Raw genomic sequence first — 10,092 nt, forward strand, 5'->3', positions numbered from 1 at the left:
GAAAAAGAGAGATTGAATGTTTAATAGAAAGCAAAAAGTTGGGAGGGCGAGAGCGTGGAAGAAAAAATGGAGAGGTTTGGACGAGTTGCCTTTAAATAGAAAGGACCCCTTATCTCTTAGTGTGAAATGAGGAAGTAAAAGTGTGGATGTTCACCCATTTGCAGGCAAGGTGATCTGATTTAAAACTGAGGGGCTTTAAGGGGAATGGTCCCAATTGTCTTATTTAAATCTAATTAGATAGTAAGAAGTTGTTCGTCCAAGAGCTCTGTGTGTGTTTGTATACGTGTGTATATCTTTTAAAAGTGTTTTAATTTTTTATTGAGGTGAAATTTCACATAACATAAAATTAACTATTTTAGCGTGAACAATTCAGTGGCACTTAGTACATTCATAACATTGTGCAGCCACCACCTGTGTCTCGTTCTGAACTATCTTCATCATCCTGAAAGGAGACTCCATATCCACAGGGCAGCTGCACTCCGATCTCCCCTCCCCGCACCCTCCGGCGAACAGTAATCTGCTTTCAGTCTCTGTGGATTAACCTACTATGGGTTTTTCCTACAAATGGAATCACATAATACGTGACCTTTTAGATCCGGCTTCTCTTGCGTAACATAGTGGTTTCAGGGTCCCTGTAGGTTGCTGTATGTTTCAGTACTCCATTCCGATTTATGGCAAGTAGGATTCCCTCATACATCTATGCCATGATTTGTTTATCCATTCATCCTTGGTTGGGCATTTGGGTTGTCTCCCATTTTTTAAAAATGCAGTAAACACAAAATTTTTACCACTGCTAACCTAAAAACGATAGGGCCTTTCAAAGTGAAAAGCAACACACCTTTATTGAGATTAATAAGAACGGCTGTTTGGGAAGCATTGATTCAGACAGAAGCCCAAATAATGTGTGATTAGGAAACAAAGGGCGTTTATGAACTACATCCATAGAAGAAAAGCATTTCTGCTGGTGCCAATGACAAGCAATGTCTTTAATATTCAGTCCAGCAGTCAGCAGTTGGTAATCATCATAACTGCCTCGCCATTATCTTTGCAAATAGTTTTTTGGGACACAATGTTGCCCTAGCCTCAGTCCAAATATGATTTTGCCCTGTTTTAACTGTCCAAAGATTTTGAGACGTAAGTTGTGCAAAGCCGTTTCTCTTGCATGGCAGCTTCGATTCTGTTTTAAAGGGGTTCCGTCTGTGTCATCGTTTACACTGTCTTAGCCAGTGTTAAGGATGCAGTACAGTACTGCTAACTACATGCCCGGTGTTGTACAACAGGTCTCTAGAGCTTTTTCATGTTGTAGAATTAAAGCTCCACCCGCTGAGCAACTGTTCATCCCCCTCCCCCCATGACCACGTTCAGTTTTCTGTTGCCTTGAGTTTGACCAGTTCAGGTATCTCAGGTAAGTGGGATCATGCAGTATCTGTCTTTTTGTGACTGTCTTATTGCACTTGGCAGAATGTCCTCAGGTTTACCATTGTTGTCGTGCATGGCAGGGTTTCCTCCTTTGTCTAAGGCTGAATAATAGTCATTTATTGATATGAAATATATATGTATATATCATCAGATACATGCATATCCGATATATATCAATAAGAATATTGACATTTCATCTAAACCTAGTTAAGGACTTTTATAAAAATATAATTATGAGTTCTTTGCACTGTCACAGAATCACTAGTACCAATTGTCAACTGGGGAGCAGAATCAACAGCTCACTCTTGCTCTGTGGAGTAATTTTCAACATTGTGACATCAAGTTATCATCATTGGGATGAAATTTACCTATCACAATGGCTTAGAAGCTAAAGCGTAAAGGTTACTGTATCCTCAATAAATAAATCAATTTTTCTTAAAAAATTGACACTTACAGCAATAATATTGACATTTTCTTTACCCACTCATTCATCAGGGGACTTTTAGGCTGTCTCCACCTCTTGGCTACTGTGAATACTGCTGCAGTGGAGTATCAGGAAAACAACCACAAATGAGGAGAGTCAGGCAGAAACCTGACTGGATCAAAATATTTGGTAGGAACACAAACGATTCCAAGCCTAGGGTTTATTTAGTGGAAGAGTCTCAGCCAGTGGGCAGCTGTGGGTGGAGGACAGCTCCTTGTGTTTGCTCAGCGGGCCCTGTGCAAGGTTGAGTTAATTTTGAGGCATTGGAAGGGAGTCTGTGATTAAGTGACCTCCTTTCTCTGACTGTGGAATAGGGTCAGACAGAATCTGGCCCTGGGAGATGATCATCAGAGATTTCACTGCAAGGAGCAGGAGATGTGGGGGCTGGGGACACCAGCTAGGGGTCCAGCGTGAGCCCTCAAGCCTCATCATTTTCTGCCTTGGCCCGCGAGGCAGTCAACGGGGTCCGCCGATATACCTGTAACGGATGAAGGGGGATGGGACAGGAGGCGCGAAGAATGGCAGCAAGACAAAGGATTCTGATCAAGCTGCAAATTTTATTTCAAAATGGAGGGAGTTATATAGAGGAGGGTAGTAGAGGAAACGCAGTGGATAGGGGGCTTCAAGGCGTGCTCTAGCCTACGATTGGGCGGGGGGCGCATGATCAAGGCACTGATTGGTGTGCTACCTGCATGTCCAGGAGGGGAGGTTTTTTATGGCTCCTGACTGCAACATCCTGCCATTCAAGGCGTATCTCTCAGGTCTGATTGTATCAGCCTGTTTCAGGCTTATCCCAGCCTCCAACAATTTTCCTCTTCAGTCACTTTACTGCCTTCTACCTCCCTCCTCTCCTTTCCTCTTCTCCTCTTGTTTCTACCCTCACTCTCACCCTACTCTCTCCAGTCTTCTTCTGTGGGAATTGTTTCTTTTTGGTCTTGATGGACAGTATGCACAGGAAGTGGGTGGGGAGTAGCTGACTCCATTTGTCTCTGCTACACTGTTGTTATCTTTGTACTCTCAGCTCCCCACTGGCTTGCATCCCCTGCCTCCAGCAGATCGATCATGCTGAGGAGCTGCAACCTTGCAGAGTTTTCAAAGGCAGCACTACTGCTTCTCGCTAAGGAATCTGTGGTCACTTCATCTTCCCCCAGGAAAAGGCCTATCTAGAAGGTTGGGACCCAGGCTCTCAGCACCTGCTGAGCAAGTGTGAGCCTGCCTGAGGTTCTCCCTCCCCTCCCCCGCCTCCCCTCCCTCCCCTACTCCCCCCCCCCAACCAGGCTAAAGACACAAGACAACCCATAGCACAGCCCCAGGCACATACAAAGAAGGCAAGTAGGGAAGCTAAAAACTCAGCCCAATCGCTGGGGCTGGCTTCCAACTCCCAAAACTTACACCACTCCCTTAATTGTCTTGTTGACACCTGACACTAAACACTTCTTATCAGAGTAGAGAGCAAAGTCTTAAATGACTTACTCCTGCTCTGTCCACTCCGATCCATCTCTTTCTTTAGTGAGGGTGCGTGAGCTAGCTAGCTCCTGGCTGACCTGGGTTCTGTGGTAATGGATTCATAACCAGCATGACTTGAGCGGACTATTAGGGGTAGGGAGACTAGCTTCACCCTCCCCAGCCAGGGAAAGGAGACAGTGGGAGCGGCGGGAGCACCGCCTGTGCTGTGTGTTGGCCAAGCGAGTGACAGTTGCTTCCTGGGCATTAATATCAGTGTGTTCCCCAATCAACAGGCCACTTGGGCAGTGATATGTAAATTGAGCATGTATTCATGCTTTTGTACTTTCCTTTATTTTTGTGTTTGTTGTTAAATTTCTCTATTGGAAATACCCATCTGCCTTTGCTTTGACCACAGGAAACTGGGAAACAAAGTTTCGCTTTATGCCTCGACCTGCAGAGAGGATCCATGTGTAGCACAGAAGTTTAGTTAAGTTTCGTGGCAGTAAGAAGAGCCCAAGAGAAGTAAGAATTCAAAAGGAGAGGTTTGGCCAGAGACCTCCCTGACCTTCTAGAGTTGTTTACAGCAGCACAAGCCCATTTCTGTGTATTACTTAGAGAATTTTTGTTTCATTTGGTTTGAAGTTGTAGAAATATTTACTTCTGATTATACAGCAGGCGGGTAGGGGTAGAACCAGGGGGGCGAGGGGCGTCTTTGATTTGGTCAACAAGTCTCTATGTTCTGGGAATTCTGAGGGGGAGTTCTGGACAGTTTCATACTGTAATCACTGAGCAGGTGTCGTTGCATGAGGTGAGTCTGGCTGCACTGAGAGGATGAACTTGGAACGCTTAGCACCACCCATGCATCATGTCCGTGAAGACAGGGTTTCAGGTTCTGGGCGACTGCACCGGATGTGAACTCTGGAAGCAGAAGTCATCTGAAACGTCTGTGTGTGAAATGTCTGTGTTCCTTGTCTTCCAGAGGCTCACGTTAATTAACCCTCCTGCCAAAACCAAATACTCTTTAGGACCAGCCTAGGGTAATTCCCCTGGGCCGGCTCCGGAGGAGGAGTGGGCTGCCCATCACACTCAGAAGTCCAGAGAAACTCGGGCAGGAGGAACAAGGAGCTCTTCATTCCCAAGCCGTCCAGTCCCTACTCTTTCCTGACTCCAGGCCCAGTTATCCTGGAGGCCATGCTGGATATACAACAGCACTGACGATAAGCCTGTTGTAACCATTTGATCTCTGATACCTGGGAAGTGGGCTGGCCCGTGATGAATGAGGCTGACCTTTAGAGTCTTACAGGGAATTGAAAATGATATCTGCATCCCGGGAGAGGCTCAGAAAGGTTGTCTCCCAGCATTTCTTAAAAAGTGATAACTGAACCGGAGAAAATCTCCACGAGACTTTTGGACGGTAGTTAAACGGCACCCCGGTCTCCAACGTAAGGGAAGCAGCATCTCTGTCTCTGAAAGCAGAAGCTGGGGCACTCCTGGAGGACACCTTTCTGAGGGCTTTGCACCCTATCTTATTTTTTTTAGCATTTCTTTTTCATTTATATCTGTTTTTTTCCAAACTCTAAGATTGCCAAATGGGTGGTTGGAACCGCATAAAATGTTTTTACCACAAAAGTGAATATCCAGATTTCCTGGAGTATGATGGTTAAGAGGGATATTATCAAAGATGTTTGTCTTAATAATAGCAGGTTCTAACTAAGAGCCCTCATTAGGGTAATAGCTCAGTTTCAGATCTAATGTTTGAACCAAATGAACATTTTTTCTTGCTTATTAGGAAGGCATTTTCGTGTTAGTTTCTTTAGGTCTGCTATAACAAAATACCACAAACTGGGAGGCATAAGGCAAGAGAAATTTATTCTCTTACAATTCTGGGGGCCAGAAGTCTAAAGTCAAGGTGTCAGTGGGGTTGGATCCTTCTGGAAGTTCTCAGGGACAATCTGTTCTATGTCCCTCTCTCCTGTCTCTGGTGGCTGCTGGCAATCAGCTTTCAAGCTGGTAGGTTGCTGTCAATCAGCTTTCAAGCTAGTAATCACATCACTTTGATTACTGATTTCATCTTTACATGGTATCTTCCCCTGACCTGTATCTGTGTGTCTCTCCATCTCTCCTTACAAGGACACAAGTCACTAATCAAGTGCCCACCCTAATTTGATATGACCTCATCTTAACTTGTTTATATATGCAAAAACCCTATTTTCATTAGGTTATAATTACAGGTATTAGAATTATATTTACATGTATGGGAATTAGGACTTCATCATATCTTTTTAGGAGACACGATTCAACCCACAACAATCCCCCAAACAACAATTCTAAAGCCAAACTCATGATCTTTTCCCTAAAGCAAACACCTTAAATTTTGCAACCATTCATTTGGTCAACAAATATGGGACACCTGCTGGACGTCACTGTGGCTCTGTGACTGTGATGGCAGCAATCAACAGAGACCACGAAAATCATCCGTGTGGGCCTGACAGTAGCCTACGTTTCACCACAACCCCGAAGTCGAAGTCCAAACCATCCTTACGGCATGTCGAATTTGTTTCCCGAATGTTTCTCCAACTCCACCCGCATCCTCTGAGCCCAAACTCCCACCTTCTTTTGCTTCCACCATTGTAAGTGACTTTTAATTGCAAATCATGTTCTGCTGCCCAGAAAGTTTCTACATTGTAGCTAGATTCCCTCCTACCTCCCCCAACACACACATACCACTGCAGGACTTCTCAATACTCTTAGAATGAAGCCCAACTCCTAATCGAGGTCCATGATGAAGCTTTGGACATGGGGCTCTCCCTCCCTGCCTGTCCGGCTTCAACTCACACCATGGCCTGCTCCTCCCTGACCTAGGTCCAGCCACACTCGTCTTCTTTTAGTCTCTCAAATTTTAAAATGCATGCACATCGCTTGGGAATCTTGTTAAAATGAAGATTCACTTAGGTGGATCTGGGATGGGGCCTGAGATCCTGTATTTCTAACCAGCAGCCAGGTGATGCCAGTCCTGCTGGTCCAGGCCTTCTGCTTCAAATCCTAAGGTCTGTCAGTCCCCATGTTCTCTTGCACATGCTGTTCCTGCTTTTCCTTAATACTCTTTCCTCCTCTCTTCATTTGAACCCATTGTTCTGATCTCAATTTATTATCACTGCTCAGGAAACTCTTCTTCAATCTCCCCAACTACGCCCAATCTTTTCAGCCCCACTAAGAAGTTTCATGGAATCTCAGTCAAATTCAGTGTTTTCTCAGGACATTTTTTTGATCAAATATTTATATCCCCCACTAGACTCTGGACTCCATGAAGGAGGGTCTGTGTCTGATTAGCGTTACATCCTCACAGCCCAGCACAGTGTGGGGCTCTCAGGACAGACACTCATTAAATATTTGTTGACAGAGTCAATGAGTGGTACCCAAGTCCCTAACAGTTTTACCTGTCGCTTGCAGAGTAAAGGAGTGAAAATCATGTTGCCCTGATGGATTTAGAACCTCAGAGAAAACCACTTTGTCTTTCACTTATTGTCACGGGGATTCTGCTGCTTCGACTCTGGATTGCTTCTGATAATGTCCACCACATTTGCACACACACTGAGTTTGTTTCTTCCTTGGCCGTTCCACCCAAATGCTGACTTGGGGTTAATAAACTTGCGTCTTTGCAAGGAACAGCAATTCCCTCCGATGACTTCAAATAACAGGGGCTGACTGTAAAGATATATGTGAAAATAAGGAAGATGGGGACCTCAGCTGGATAGGCGGTCCATTCAAACAACAGGGAACTACAGTTTTGTCTGGGGTCTAAACACGGCTCTCTCCCATTAGCCCTCATCACTGTGCTAACAGGCTGAGTTTATTGCTCTCTCCTGGGTGGCCACAGCACTAAGATGGCTCAGTTACTCTTCTTGTCTCTGTACGGCCTAGAGTGTCTCTTGGTTTCTGTTCTTGACACTGCTTGGTGACCTCTCATTTCCACCTGTTAGCTCACAGTGGCTGCCATTCCCTAGTCCTTACGGCACCACTGCTTCTGCCTTCTTAGCTTCTACTTACTCCCTGGTACCTGCTGCTCATATTCTCTGTATTCCACTCCAGAGGGGATTTGATTGCTTTGTTTAATCACTATTATTTTTTTCTGATTCTCATGCTGTAATAAGCCTAAGCGACTGACTGACCCCTGCCAGGTTTGCTGCCAGTGAGCTGGTGCCCACACTGGTGCATGCGTGTCAGAGCAGGGCAGTGTGCTCGCAGGCAGCGGGGTGCTGCAAGCCGCCTACTAGTCCCCAAGGGCTGGTTGTGAAGTACTGGCAATTTTTTGAGCCCTGTTATTAAACAGTCAGTAGTTTGAAGTCAGGCAAGAGAGTAGTATTTACACCACAGACAGAAAAGGCTACAGATCAGCCCTCATTCATCCCCGACAGAGGCAATTTGAGAGCATGTTCTTATGATGGAATAAAGAACACGGCTCACCCCCAGGAAGCATTCAGAGTTGTTTTCCCTTGGTTGTGCGGTTTCCATTCTGAGGTTCCCCCGATAGGGGTGTAACTGGCAAATGCCTTGTATGGCTTCACCTGGTCACTCCCAGAACTACCAAAGTTGACACAAGTTCCTCTCATCATTGGTACCTCCTCAATTTCTGCTATGTTTATATTTTTGGTTGAGTTTTCCAGGACACAACCACATGTGCATTTTACATATGAATAGAGATATATGCTTGGATTTCAAGGGCTTTTTTATTAGATGAGTAGATGTGAGGCGTGCCAGGTCTTTTTCTCTTTGTCTTCTTCCTCTTCGTTTTTTTTCCCTTTTCCTTTGGTTACAGTCCTTTTGATCCAACCTATAACCTTGTAGAAAGGCATATGAAGAGGTTGGTAAATACGGGCTTAAAAGCACTGGTATTTGGGGTCTCCTTCCCCCTTTCAAAATGGAGTGGAATCCTAGACAAAGCCATTTGCCTCCTTGGGGCTGTAACTCTCCACAAAAACTCAAGAGGTTCAAAAGTCTGACCTTGCTAAGAAAATGTCATTATCTGGTCTCCTTCCACTGGGAGAAATAGGCTTTTTATAGAAAAATTTCCGTTGTTTTTAAAGGAGGGAGCAAAGACTCTCCATTGAGCTGCAGTGAAAATATGGACCTAATAGATGGAAAAATAACAGAATAATTCTTAAGTTGAAGCAGACGCACCAAAACTCTCCCTTTGTCCCTGTGAGCCTGGCTATTGTAAAATCTTACGCGATCCGGGAAACTCAGGCACCTCAGGAAGCCTCCTGAGAATTCTTTGTAATCTGGGTCACAATTTTGCATCCCTGTCCTTCTCTGGCGTTCTCTTGGGTAAGTATGCAGAGGACTGATGAGTAGGCCAGGGAAAGAGGGCAGAATCATTAGCTACACTATGTGCAAGACTAACCCAGACATGCGCTCTTCTGAGCCCTGGAATTACAGAGGTGAAGAGGAATTCCATTCCCATCTCCTCTTATATTCATATAAGGGAGACCCAGAGAATTTCACTGACTTGTCCATTATCACACAACCAGCTATGGAGTTGGGTTAGAAAACCGGACACTGTATTGTGACTGTATCGACTCACCGTTATAAACATGTACTCATCCACCTCTGCCTCATGCACCATGTGCTGTGCCAGGCACTGATAATCAAGAGCTGAACAACACAGAGGTGGTCTTAGCCTCATGGGGCTTACTCAGAGCAGTCGGGTGAAAAATGGTTCCCTGGGAGGGAGTGTGGCATTAGCGAGATGACAATCAAATTAAAATTTTCCTTTGCATAGTCTTACTTACCAAACCAGAGTTAAAGCCAATAGTTTCCTTGAGGATATTCTGATACCCAGAAAAGTCTCAGGGAGAAAGTTTGTTCTTCATTCCTGCTTTTGTGAAGAAAGCTAGAGATTACGTCACAGGCTTTGTTTCTGTTATTTTGCTGCAGGCTTTGCTCTTGTTCTCAGAGAAACCTGAAAGCTGGCTAGTCCATCTCTGTTCTTCCTGCTAAGGTTGATAGCCCTATTAAAGGTTTACTAATCTGATTTTGCTGTCAGGGAGAGTCATTCACTCTGTTTCTTTTGGGTTTAAGCTTTTTACCCAAGTAGAACCGATTGTTAGCATGTGAAACATTGAAAGGCAGATAAGTTGATATACGAATAAGGACAATTCTGGTGTGTTGGAATCAGTGTTTACAAGAAGGTTCCAGTGAAATACGAAGCCCAGATATAATTAGAATTTCTGTATAAATATGTGAGCAGATGGGAATGTATTAAGGTAAGCCATGTGGAATTGCCTATATTCAACTCTTTTTGACCTACAAAAATGGCAATCTACTATAAATTCAACCAAATAAAGTCTATTGCATGCATCAAAATCAGTTTCATGTAATGTACATCTATTTATTTTGAGCAAATGTCCTATTGAGAGGTTCAGGCAGTTTCACCTTTGCATGACTCGGTTTCCTTATTTGAAAAGTGGCAATAATGATAGATTCTCTCATTCACACAATCAGTTTCTCTAGTCTGGCACATGTTGGCTCACTACTCAGATCTTCTGAAGGCAAACACCCTAGGTGTCACTCCCTCAGATCGCTGGCTCACACCTTTACCTGTTCTTTGGATTACTTAGGCCTTTCTTGCTAGACCTCTCCCTTAGTCACAGGCTGACATCACTCTGTTAAAAGCCATCTGCAACTCAACTCAATGGCTCTGGCACATTTAGACTGTATTGGTTATCCTTAAGCTCCACCTTATT

This window comes from Artibeus jamaicensis, unplaced genomic scaffold (genome assembly GCF_021234435.1).
Source record: "Artibeus jamaicensis isolate MK-2021 breed Jamaican fruit bat unplaced genomic scaffold, CSHL_Jam_final scaffold_474, whole genome shotgun sequence".
NCBI lineage: Eukaryota > Metazoa > Chordata > Mammalia > Chiroptera > Phyllostomidae > Artibeus > Artibeus jamaicensis.